Here is a 13,950-nt window from a genome sequence, read left to right on the forward strand (position 1 = left end):
GAATGTGATTCAATTCTATTTAATTAAAAAAAAAAAAAAGAGGTGTATTTCCAAGCCGACCTCATGAAGAGCGTGCAGTAGATCCTGCATGAGAGCATCCTGTCTTCACCTACTCCTGGCCCAGGATGGACTCCTGAAAGCCAGAAACTCCAAAACAGTGTTCAATATATGCAAGTACCAAACAAAAGGGAACAGGAAGCCCATTTGTGCCAGTCAGGCTGGCAAGATCCTGAGAGCTCTGATCTCCAGGTTGATCCATTGGCAAGGACAAGAGTGTCTGGCAGGATACTTGGGTGGATGGAATAGACTAGTTAAGAACTAAGATTCTTTCAAATAATAGCAAGTAAGAAATAGAGAAGAAGCATTGATAGTTAACAAGGACTGTCACACAAAAATCCAAAGAAAGAGAACAAGAAAGCCCTCAGGTCTGTGTGGTTCCTCACACCTGTAATCCCAGCACTACAATGACCAGAAGCAGGAGAAACTGAGGCAAGCCTGGGATACATGTCTCAAAACAAAACAAAACAAAAACAAACAAAATCCAAGAGGGATGAGGAGATAACTTAGTGGTTCAAGAGCTTGCCATGCAAACAGCAAGAATGAGGGCCAGAGGTTGAATTTCCCAGAACCCACATGAATCTTGGGTAGGTGTGGCAGCTCACCTGTAAGTCCAGCACTCAGAAGGAAGAGATGTAGGATCCCAAGAGCTAACTGACTAGCTGGATTAAGAATCAGAGGGCTCAATCTGGGTTCAATTTTGAGACTCCACCTCAATGAACAAGGTCTTGGGGAGCCACTGAGGTTCTGGGTTGTAAACTTCTGATATAGATCTGCAGTCATTGCCCACATGGACAAGGAGATGGGGAGAGAGCAGAAAGAAAGAGAAGCCATGAGAAGGATGCATAAGAATGTTGAAAATCTTGCTCCTGCGTGGAGAGTACAGTTATCCCAAGTGCGTGATCTCCTCTCTGATTCTAAATCTTGGCTTTTTCTTCCTTTCTTCTCCCTTGTCTCTTTAGCTGGTGCTTATCAGATTAAAATTTTCAGCCACACTAGAAATGCATAAACTTCAAATCTAACTCCTACTGCTGAGAAACAATTTCCCTGTTAGCGAAGCAAATTCTCAAGAGAAGGAATGCAATGGGCTGTAATCACCTCTTTGTGTCATGTTATTAAACCACCTTCAGGCCAGGCATCAGACAAAACACAGCATGGAACCTGTGCAGATCTCAGAGAGACCCGAGGAGCATAGCAGTCAAGGACTGTACACAGTGTCCAACTTGTCCCAGCCTGCGCAGGAATCTAATTTTAAAGCAAAAAACTGTCATGGCTGGGGACCCTGCTCCATACTAAGCAAAGTAAGCCAGTTGGTTGCCCCAAGTGCTGTGGGTGAGACCCTTCTCTGTGGAGGTATGGATAGACCACTAGAGTGACAGACTCTCACCGGTTACTGTTAGTCAGGTGCTGTGATTCGTTAGTCTCCAAGGCACAGGCGGCTGGGGAAATGTTTTCACGGTAAAGCCTAGTGGGAATCTCATAGTAGTTATTTGGTAATGTGTTCCTGGCATGGCAGGTGGTTCTCATGAGACCTCTTGGTAGTTCTGTGACACAGTTGCTACAAAGGGAGCAAGTGTAGCCCTTCCTTCCTCACGTCTTCCAGGCTCCACTCGTGGCCACCTGCTCCAACTCTTAGACTTTCCATCCCTATTCACTCTTTGTCACAAGATCCTCACCATAACTCCATCATCATTAATAGCCTATGTCAGGAAATTTTCTACAGTGATTTCTCCACACCCTAGCATTTCAGGTATGGAGAAAATTGGTATTTTCATCACCAGTGACAAGAATTAAAATGATTATGGTGTTTCCATAAAGTAGGGGATATAGAAATATCTTCATTGTTTCAGGAAAACTTTAAGTCTAAATAAAGTGCAAACATTCAAATTCAGATATTTACAGAAGCATTATTTGTCAAAGTACAATTGTAGAAGAAACTTAAATATTCATCAATAGAAAATTATCAAAATAAACTAGCATGAACCAATGGGGTATTGGTTATTATTAAGGCATTAAAAAGAATAAAATAGCTTTTTCAATAGGACTATCCTCCATGAGATAGTCCTAAAAAGAAAAGATAAAAACAGGTAATTAAATAGCTCCATAGAATACTTATATAAAACAAAATGAAATTATCATTATGCATAGAAAACTTTATGAAATTATCCCACTGAAGGAGCTCCAGGTGGCATCCACATTTAAACTTACGACCTTCCTAGTGCTTTGTATAGTGAGTGAGATTTTCCTCTTTGGATGTTTTCCCATTTTTTTAAAGAAACAGAAAACAAATCCTGGTCCAACAAACAGGATAAAATAGTGTTTTCATTCAAAAAGGGTTTCTATTTTCTAACTCTGTTCTGGTTCATTAATTTTTAGAGCATGTAGAGGTTTTAATTTAGGCTCCAGATGATCCAAAAGGGTTGTGTCTCATTTAAAAACAAAACAAAAAAGGGACTGATTCTATTTACATTGCATTTATAGAACATGAATGTTGAGGTTTGGTTCCGGATGCAAATGGTGGCGTGGTTAATTCTATTCTCAGTTCACTGTTCAGTGCAGCTCAAGCCATTCTGTGGAATTCCCCCCAATAACCCTGAATAACTGGGATGAAGGCAGAGAGAATCAGAGCCCTAATTATGCAGAAAATTGCTATGTCGCTCATCTCGGAAGGACCAACAACAGGCCTCTTTCCCCAGGGTACAGCGTGAAGCCACAGTTGGGGTATTTTCAGAAGGCCAGAGCTGGAGGACATCAGCTCTTCTGTGCCCTTAACCACAGCTTGTGGTCACTAAACAGGAGCTGGTCCCATGTCCTGTCACTGCCTGACTGAGCCTGGGCACACTTTCCTCCTCATGTAATGCTCATGTGCCATCTCCCAAGCAGTTTGAACTGGGCCAAACAACATGCAGTAAAATTCCTTCATCATGGAATCTGCCTTGGCCATGGTCCACACCAGAAACTAACTGGCTCAAAGGCCGTGTGAGTGGAAGGCACCAGGGTTTGCCATCAGCACAGCACATACCTTTTATTTCTGAGGTGTGTCCTGGACTATGGAGAGGACTTGGTGCCTTTCTTTATACTTGTTATTAACTGAGGGTGGTGGTTTGGTTTTGAAACAAGGTCTTACTATGTAGCCCAGGTTGGTCTTGAACACAGGTAGTGTTCCTGCCTGGATGTCCTGGGTGTTGGGGACTACACCACACACCACTGGTACAGACTTTAGCTGCTTTTCTCTCTGAATAAGTGAGGGTGAGAAGAGGCAAGAAGAAGAGGCAAGCAAACATGAGAAAGACAGCCAGACCTAGACTTCCTGGTTCAGACAAGCTACTACCACAGAAAATGAAAATGCCAGCGAGGCTCTTTATATATATATATATATGAGCACACTGTCACTTTCACTATCTCCAGACATACTAGAAGAAGGCATCAGATTCCATTACACATGGTTGTGAGCTACTCTGTGGTTACTGGGAGTTGAACTCAGGATCTTTGGAAGAACAGTCAGTGCTCTTAAACTCTGAGCCACCTCTCCAGCCCCCAGCCAGGGCAGCTTTTTTCCCAACCCACCAATCTTGATCAACATGGACCAAGGAAGACTCCTACTCATCAATGCTTTACCAGAGACCACTGGGTAAAGAGGATATTCTTGGAACTGTATTCTTCTCAGAACATCCCATCAAGTGTAGTTCAGTGTCCTTATTTATGTACATGCAGTAGAGAAATTGTTCTTCCCTCACCCTACAGTGCCTGCCACCAAAACCAGGGATAAGGGCTGCCTGAAGTACCAGCAGGAAAGGACAGCATTGTCTGTAGGTCATTTAAGATCATTATGCAGTTGACTGCTATCCAGGCTGCTTTTTATTAAGCACACACACACAACATTTCCCAACAACATTGGTGAGAAATATTCTTTGTCATCCATATCAACCACTCCAACCAACACCATGCTTGGTCCAGCATTGCCTGCTGCAGATTATATGCTTCATAGATGGTAGCCAGCACCCTTTTGTTATTAGACACATTAACAATTATGTAATGGATTCTTATTCATGTGCAGTCATAATCCAGTTTACAGATGTGAATACTAGCTGCAGTACCCATGGTAGGGAGATGCAAGACATTATACAGTTGCTTCAAGCATTAGTTTCTTCTTTTACCAGAACATGAACAGGTTACAAAGCATTTCTCTATGTTGGCTCCTGATTCTCACACTCAGGCTAAGAAGTGGACACAACCATGCTCATTTAATATATAAGGACACAGATGCTCAGGAACATAAAGGAACCAGCTCAGAGCATCAGCCGAATGGAGGCATCATTCCTTCAAGTGTTTCCAGCAGAACGAAGTGCCCAGAGTGTCCAAGACTTTGTCCTGTGGGCTGGAGAGATGACTCAAGGGATAAAACACTTACCCCACAAATATGAGAACCGGCGTTTGGATTTCTAGAAATTTACATAAAAGCCAAGGGATTGTGGCAGCTGGCAGCTGGAATTGGTAAGCCCCATGTCCAGCAACAGAACCTGCCTCAATAAACTAGGTACAAGGTGATTGAGGGGGACACTGATGTCAACTTGATGTCTACACATATATGCACACATGTGAATGTGTACCCATTCACACAAGTGAGCCACACACACATGCAAACACACACACACACACACACTCACACACACACACACACACACACACACACACACACACACAGAGAGAGAGAGAGAGAGAGAGGGGAAACTGTACTTTCCCCAAGATCATCAGAAGAGAACAAGTTAATCTAAAGACAGAGGTCATTGGAACAGCAGAGAAAAGGGTCATGTGACTGTTTCATGCCAAGTTTTCCCTCTCCTTGTCTTGTTTGAGCCTCTTAGAAGCCTCAAGGGGCAGAAGTCACTGAAAAGGATGCCGGTTCACAGAAAGACAAAACATATTTACTTGGTGGGACATGGACCAGTATGGGGATAGCATAAAAGCAAACCCTAGAGCCTCCTGGCAGGACCTCTCATGGCACAGTGGTCTTGCGTGGAGATGAGGACTGGCATTGTGGTTGATAAGTGTTGAGGAAAGCTTCCAAGCTTCTGAGAAAGGAGTATTTGACAAAGAAATGATGAAGCCCACGCTTCTCAGAATCAGTGGTGGTTTCTGGTTGAGGTGGGTAAATGGGATGACTAAGGCTTTTCATATATGGCCTGGGTTTTCCCAACTTACATTAACATGAATGCCTGAGCAACTGCTTCCACAGAGACCAGGAACATGCCCATATCTATTCACAGATCAACAAAAGTGTGCTTTTTGAATTATACTGGGAATACTTTTTGTATTTGTTTATACAATTGGTACCAACGATAGCTTTTTATTGATATCAACATCACCATAATGACCATTACCTTTATGAGAGTAATAAATGCCCATGTTAAAAATTCAAAATATACTAAATACGACCTAAAAAAGCACTAAGCCACAGAGTGAGCTAGCTTCCATTGTAGTTGAGACAGAGTAGGACACAGTGGAGGAAAGACAGTCTACTGACGAAGTGAAGCATCTAGTGGGGAAGATATCCAGCTCTCTTGGAAAAGGTGGTGACCAGGGAAGAAAGGAAAAGGCCAGCAGAGTCGAGGTGAGAGATCTGGAAGCAGACAGAAGCGGGAATCAGGTTGGCTCAAGATGTAGGACTCTCCTGGAACAGAAGCAAAAGAGAACTGGGAAGTACAGAGACGGGTTGCCAGTCAGGCACCAAAGAGAGCCTTGGTTCAAGGGCTCCCAAGCAGCTTGACAAAAACAGATTTCCTGCTCTTAGCTCCTTCTGGGTTTCCCTTCACAGGCAGGCCCTCCAGTTCCTTTCCGTGGCTTCTATCTTCTCTCCAGTCTCTCTGTGTTTCAACCCATTCTGCCTGAAGACACCCATTAACATTCAATACAGACACAGTAACAATGAATTATCTGTTTTTAAGGCTCCATGAACATCTCCTTTTTTCCCTTAAAAGAATTTGAAGATATTTGTACTAAGTACAGAATTCTAATTTAACCATTCCCTGCTTCGGGTCTTTAAAACCAGTGTAACATTATTTTCCAGTCTATATGGTGTCTAGCCAGAAGTCTGCCTTTGGTTTTGTTTTCTTTTCTACTCAAGTCGCATTTTGTTTTCTCTGGCTGCTTTTAAATTTTCTTCTTCATTTTTATTGTTGTTTCTTTCTGAAAGTTGATTAATTCTTTAGTATGGTTTCCTTTGTTTCTGGTTGATTGTCATTGTTTGTCTATTTGAGGTTTGTTGAGCTTTGGGGACTTCAGTTTTCTCTCATTTAGGGGAAAATCAGTTCTTTTCATCAATATTTTTGTCCTCTTTTCTCTTCTTCTGGGGCTTCAGTTGAACATATGTTAGACTGTTTCCTCTTGTCCTACTGTTAATACCACCAAAAGAGAGTATAGACCATTACCCAAGTTCTTTTCAATTTAATTTCTTTTACTTATTTACTTATCCACTGAGACCCCTTCCAGTCACCACCTTGCACAATCCTTCCCCCATCCCTTCTTCCTCTTCTCCTCTGTGTGGGTTGCCTCCCTTTCCCAGGTATACCCCCACACACTGGCACATCAAGCCTCTGCGAGGCTAGGCGCTTCCTCTCCTACTGAGGCCAGATAAGCAGCCCAGCTAGAAGAACATATGACACCTACAGGCAACAGCTTTTGGGATAGTCTAGCCCCCATTCCTATTGTTTGGGACCCACATGAAGACCAAGCTGCACATTTGCTACATATGTTTAGGGAGGCATAGGCTCAGCTTGTGTATGTTCTTTAGTTGGTGGTTCAGACTCTGGGACCCCCAAGGATCCAGGTTAGTTGACCCCTGTGGGTCCAAGTTACCTAAATTCTTTTAGTCAAATTAATCAAGTTTAGTGTCTGTCAGACAGGGCTGTGTCCTTGAAGCAGGATTCGAATGGACAGCACCACACATAGGAGAAAGTAGGATTTCTATAGCTCAAGAGCTGCAGGACCAAGGGTTTTCAAGGGCTAGGAGGTTTGCAGAGAAATTTTGGTTCATAGGAACTTGTTGAAACATCTCAAAATTATTTAGCAGAACAACTTATCAGGGTGGAGTTGAGGGTATAGGGTGTGGGACATTTCTAATTCAAAATAAAAAAGATGTGTCAATACATGGTCAAACTCAAGTTTTATAGAAAATAGGAATGAACTTATTTTGACCTTTAGAAGATAGCCTCTAATCTTAAAATGGAGTCAGGCTGATCCACGACATGTCAAGGGGTGGGGGAGGGGTGCTGCTTTCTTTCATTTCCTGCTACTTGTTATTAGATTGCCTAGCTACAATGTCAAGCTCAGTAACCTTTTGTTCTACTGTATAGAATCTGATGTTAGTGCTATTTCATGTAACTTTTATTTCAGATATTCTCCTTTTCATCCAATGTTATCTTTAGTGCCTCCCCTACCACCACCAATACACACAACCATGCACATGCACACATGTGTGGTCTTTAACATTTTCAATTTTCTTTTTTCTCACATTTATTTTTCTTTTTTAACCTAAGACATACTTGTAAGATTTGTAATAGACTCTTAACTAAAAATCTATGTCTACTAATGTTACCATTTTTGTTTTGTTTTCTTATTTTTTTGAGACAGTGTTTCTCTGCATAGCACTGACTGTCATAAGAATAATTTCATAGACCAGGCTGGCCTTGAACTCAGAGATATACCTGCCTCTATTCCCCAAGTATTGGGAATAAAGGTATTCACCACCACTGCCTGGCCTAACGTTACCATTTTTATAATCTCTAGATTTGATTCTTTGGACTGAGTTTTCCTCCCATAATGATTCATATTTTCCTCTCTTTCTTTCTTTTTTTTTCTTTCTCCCTTCCTTTCTTTCTTTCATTCTTTATTTATTTTTACAATGATGGTATATTGGTCAGTACTCCATTGGTGGGAAGAGACACCATGGCCACAGCAACACTTATAAAGGAAAACATTTAAATGGGACTTGCTACAGTTTCAGTTTTTAGTCTATTCTATCACAGCAGGGAGCATGATGCTGGATAAGTAGCTGAGAGCTCTATATCTGGATCCACAGACAGCATACACACACACACACACACACACACACACACACACACACACATACACACACACACACACACACACACACACACACACACACACACACACACACACACACACACACACACACACACACACACACACACACACACACACACACACACACACACACACACATACACGGGGGTGAGGTGGGGAGAGACTGGGCCTGGCTTGAGCCTTTTAAAGCCACAACCTACAAACCCCACCTCCTAGAGACATAATTTCTCAAACAAAGCTACACCTTCCCCTACAAGGCCACAGTGCCAAATCCTTTCAAACAGTGCCACTCCCTGGTGACCAAGCATTCAAATCTATGAGCCTCCAGGGACCCTTTCTATTCAAACGACCACAGATGGTTGGATGGTTGGATATTATTACTTTCATGTTGATGAATAGTAGATTTTTTTATATTTATTTCAAGAGCATTGGATTTTATTCTGATGTTCAATTTTAGATTGCTTTTTATCTTTCAGAAGACCTCTTTTAAGCTTTGTTTTGACCGGTCTAAAGCAGACTTTATTTTGTGACTAATGTCACCTTTGAAGATGCTACCCAATGCCTATAAATTATAAAGTTTCTCTGCTCTGGCTACTGGATCCACAAATTATTCTTATTCTTCTATTAACCTCAGACATTGTTTTGACATATTTCTTTCCAAAGGACTGTTTCTCCTCTGGAGTCATGGAGTTTTATCTCAGGCGCATACAACTCTTGTTTTCAGAGTAAGGGACATCTCTGAAAATATTGGAAATCTCTTTACCTTTCTCTCCTTCTCTTCACCTGCTTTCTTTCATTCTTTGCAGTTCCAGTCCTGTGTTCACCAATTCTAGCTGACATAATAACCTGAGGTCAGTTTTCTACCACCTTAGTCCCAGAAGGCTTCCTAGCTGCCTAGCTTCCTCCTTCCAGCACGCTGCATCCTGGAAGCTGCACCAAGTAGTAAGCCAGCACAGTCAGAGGACTTTGTCTTCTGACTTTCAGAAAGCACCGTTGTTTCACTGCCCAACCTTTTGGCTAAGATCAAGTGCAGACATCACAGTTCTTTGCTCCCTGTTGTCTCCTATCTAAAACCTTGATTCACTTTGTTTCCCACCTGTATGACACTGTAAACTTTGGGATGGCAGGATGTCCCACAACCGTTAGTCATGCAATCACAAATTCTGAGATGTTTGAAGCGGAAGGATGGTGGAATCACATGTGTATTTTTGTTTCTTTAATCAGTCTTATCCCTTCATAGAGAATGGATTAAATGCAAGAGGATGCTGAGTTGCATTTCAGGAAATAGTAATGAAGAGGAACAGAGTGAGGCTTTTAGATTTTACAGTTTCGGCGGCTGTCTGTCAAATGCTTATCAAGGAAGAGTCTGAACTGCTGGAATGAGCAATTGGATAAATGATGGTGTCTTTTGAAATAATAGAGTTGTGGAAATTAGGGGCAAAAGACCATGACTTCTCTTTTGAAGATGTTCTCATGGCTGTGAGACACACATAGTTGATGGCAGCTAGGCTGCTGGATTGAAGCTCAAAAGAGATCTAGGCTGAGCTGCTCACTGATATGATGTGGGGCCACATGGACTTCTCTTCACTTATTGTCCCAGAATATTAGCCACAGGGGTACTTGCTTAATCCCTTGAAATTATGAGGTGTCAGAAGGCTGGCTTGCCATGTTTTTCTTTATGTATCCCACAATTACCTGGCACATAGGTTGACACCTGGTAGGTATTCACTGTCTGTGAATGAGACAATGGCTCTTTCCATTGTTCCATTCCAAGTCCTTATTCCATACCCCTGAGTTTCCTATTTGCCTCCCGGCTGTTTGAAGACTTGTCTTAAGTTTCATTGTTCTCGTTGGTTTTTTTCGGGTTCCAGGCAGACTTTTCTCATTAGTGTGTTAGTCATCATTAGGGAGGGTCATACACCTCCCTTTTCATAATAGAGGTGGGTCATGTCAACTCAGAGGTTCCATCCTGAAGCTGGAGTTGGTACTAGCTATGTAGAAGGTTACTTTCATCCCAGTAGAGATACTGTTGGTCCAAGGCTTGCACTGAGGGAAGTCTCTAGACTTTCCAAGGGATATTTATGTCTTTAGAGTTTCACACACTTATCATGAATCTAAGACTTTCTAATCTCTGTGGGCAACCTCTGAGTTAACCTTAAAAGTTGCCCAAAGAACGAAAGGGCTAAGCTTATTGTAAAAGATGAAATATCTTATAGCATTAAAATCTCTATTTTAATGTCACATTTAAAATATGATATTAAAAATCCTATGGATTTTTTTAAGGTGGAAAATGTCAGAAAGAGCTTTGTTCTGTGGATCAGAGAACCTGGGTTCTTGGCTTGAAATTCACTCTATGAGATTAAGAAATTTTTTCTCTTCTCTGGTCCCTTTTTTGAAACTGAGAGAATGACATGGAAATGTGTTTTCTAAGACAAAGGAACTCTGTGCTAAGAAGCTTAGTTTTGACGCTCTCTCAAGGTACTTAAAATCTTAGAACTAAATTGAAGGTGTACTGATCCTCTACTATTCCTCCAAAACAAACATTCTATTCCATCTAATGTGCTTCATATGTATTTTTCCTCTGTAAACTTTTCAAAGATGAAAAAGTAAGGTTCTAAGAAAGGATGTAACTTATTCAACATCATGCAATGGGTCCACATGGAACATAACCCACAATTCCTCAACACACAGAGCACAAGCATGTACACACATGCACTATCCTAAACTCCACCAATGTAGTTTCTCCACCATCCTCTCCCTTTGGCACCACCACCTGTCTCTGAAGCTCTGCTGTCCCTTCTGTAGAACATTCCTGTGCTGAAGGAATTAGAAAGAGGAGGGATGGAATATTAAACCTCCCTAACCACTGGCAATTGTAATTCCTCTGAACAGAACCCAGCAAGCATTGGCTCAAGGAAGTCGAGCAGCTCATGTGGAGCCCTGGGTTGTCAGAACCAACTTTGGGCCACATGTCACTGGAACAAGCCGATACCCTGCTCTTTATCAGGTAAATCCCCAAGACAAGTGGTCTGTGGTTGGGGCACTGCTGCTTTTGCAACAGTTATGGGTGTTGTCCTGCAGCCTTCCTGGCCCAACTCTGTCAATGTGTCCCGCCAAGCTCAGTGAAGCCACTGGGGATGCTGAGCCAAGCTTTCTATAAAACCAGGCCAAGTTTGAAAGTGTCTAGTGCCAAGGCTGAATGTCTGATCCAGTGAAGACTAAGACTTCCAGATGCTTGTCGACAGTTGACCTCTCATAAGCTTTTTGACCTTGGGCCTTGATGACCTGTCTAAGCCCCAGGACCTTGTATAAATAAAATAGAGACAACTTGTCACCTTGCCATCCTGAAACACATTATCCACTTTCTCATGTCATCTCACTGACTATTTGTAGCAGTCTAAAGTTCCAGATCTTCCTCAAGTACACAGAGGATAAATATTTACTCTTGAGAGTAGATCTTGCAATGGAAGGGCTCTCCAAGTCTACAGATCTTGAATATCTGTGACAACTTAATTATTTTGTAAAAGAATGGGTGAGAGACTTTAGAGTAAATCTGAATAGTAGATGTTACCTGGTAGAATTGTGTACTACGTAAGGTAGAAGAGAAGGGATAGCTATGGAAAGCCTATTGGAAAACAAAAACAAAAATAAAACCAAAACGAAATAATAATAATAAAAAAAAAGACAAGAAGCCAAGATAAATGGAGATTTGTGAATTTCTGTGATGTCAACCCCTTCCAGACTTATTCTTGAGGTTTTCAGTAAAATCTACCATGTACATTTTCTTCTGAGAACTAAGAATAATTGCAGACTCCCATGTAGGGGAGAGCTTGAGGCTAAGACAGTGTATTAGTTATCTACTTTGTATAACAAACAACTCCTAAACATCTACTACAACTGTTTATTGCTCACAAGTCCAGAGTTGGTTTGTGTTGGCTGAGTGGCTCCTCTGATCTTGACTTGTCTCATTAATATGCCTGAGAATAGCCAGGTACCAGCTGATTTGGGATAACCATGACTGCACTTGGGGAATCTCGGCTCTGTTCCATGTGTCTCTTTCACTTCAGCGGGCTCAAACATGTTCTCAAGCTGATATAGCGTTAGAAGAACCCTAATAAGAATGTGCAAATGCAAGTTCAGGTCTCTGCTTGCTTCATGTCTGTTAGTAGCCCATTTGCCAGAGGAACTCACATGACCAAACCCAGAATCATAAAGTGGAAGAATATGCTTTGCCATGCAATGGACACTGACTGACAGCATTCTAGATGGTGGCTGTCCTAACAGCCCAACAATGACTTAGAACAGAATCCCAAGCTGTCCTTTTATAACAGTAAGAGTGAGAAACAAGCATTCTTTGTTACATGGTATAAGATTCGGGGGAGTTTTCTTATTCAGCCAATCTAGCAAAGCTAGCCTACTATTGCTGACATAACCAAGCCTGACCTGATCACTCAGAACATGCTAGGTTCTGGGCTGAAAGTTCTATGTCCATTTGGCATTTAGATGTGGTCATGTTATAAAATATCAAGTGTCTATTATACACTAAGATTTTCTTTGATTATACTTGATAAAAACCAGACAGGTTGCGTAGTTATTTCAATATGATTAGAGATAACAAAACTGAAACTCAAATTGTTGAATCAATTTGCCAAATGTCACAGAACTAGTAGGTGAAATGTGGCAAGATATAATAGCTATAGTCCACCTGATTCCAGAGATCAGACTCCTAGATCTTCCGTACTACTCTGATGCTGTGAATGCTCTTTCATGGGCATGGTCCACTCTACCAAAATAACTTGCTCCAGTAAGGTGATTTTTAATATAGTGGCCCATTAAGTCAGGACACTTAACTGACTTGGGCAGACTCCTTTATACATAATTGATCCACACCCCAGCCTTGGGTAGCACCCATGACCTTTAGCACTGAGTGTCAAAGCATCTGACCATCTCACCAGCAAACTGTTTACCCAGACAGACCAGAGGTTTTTTTGTTTGTTTGTTTGTTTTCTCTCCCTGTATCAAATCTTGCAGCCAAGTTACAGGGAGACACATTGTTCAGCTTGGTTTGGCAATAGGAACCCCGCTGAGCTATGAGCCATGAGCCATGAGCCAGGTTCTACCAGATTTTATTCAAGAGTGAGGTTCAGCAATGAAATGGGACAAGGGTTGAAAGATTTGTGTCAAAGCATGATGGGAAGGGCAAGTGGAGAAGAGAAGGGGACAGCCATGACCCCCCCCTCTTATCTTTCTCCTGAGCTAAGGAAAGAGATATTAAAAAGAGTTCATTGAGAATGAGGAACATGGGAAAATCAGCTTTCACCTACTCATTCTTTCATCCAAGAAGTGTTGGCTGAGCATCTGTGCTGTTAGCCATCGTGCCTGGTTACTGATAAAAACTGATGTAACATTGCTAGTTTAAATAAAATCAGAGATAGTTGAAAGACATAGTTATGAGGGAAAAGTTGGTTACTATACTCCTAAATTGACTCAAAACAATAAAGGGGGTAAAAATAATAAAGACTATCCCATCTTCAATGCAAGTAGGCAATGGGTATGAAGCTGAGATAGTCCTCACTAGCAGTCATTTGGGTCTTTTCATAATGGAGCAATAGGTAGGAATAACTGCTTAGTCAGGGACCACATTTCCCAGCCTTGCATTTGCATTTAATTGAAGCTTGTGATGGATTTCCATAGGCAGAATGGAACAGATGTGATATGTGTCACGTCTGGGCCAGGGTGAGGAGAGTATTCCCTCTCCTCTCCTCTCCTCTCCTCTCCTCTCCTCTCCTC

General features: G+C 41.8%; 1 protein-coding gene across 6 annotated transcripts in view; it reads left to right on the forward strand.

Moving 5' to 3' along the window:
* Positions 1-13,950, forward strand: part of Syn3 (synapsin III) — a 467,567-nt gene that overhangs the window by 294,952 nt on the left and 158,665 nt on the right. Inside the window, exon 7 of one of the 6 annotated variants that reach the window (XR_004112682.1) lies at positions 11,053-11,167. The exons of the other annotated variants lie outside the window; for them this stretch is intronic. The gene's annotated coding sequence lies outside the window, so the exon portion shown is untranslated. The remainder of the gene's footprint in view (positions 1-11,052; positions 11,168-13,950) is intronic. 6 annotated transcript variants of the gene reach the window in all.

Source organism: Mastomys coucha, unplaced genomic scaffold, assembly GCF_008632895.1.
Source record: "Mastomys coucha isolate ucsf_1 unplaced genomic scaffold, UCSF_Mcou_1 pScaffold4, whole genome shotgun sequence".
NCBI classification, from domain to species: Eukaryota; Metazoa; Chordata; class Mammalia; order Rodentia; family Muridae; genus Mastomys; species Mastomys coucha.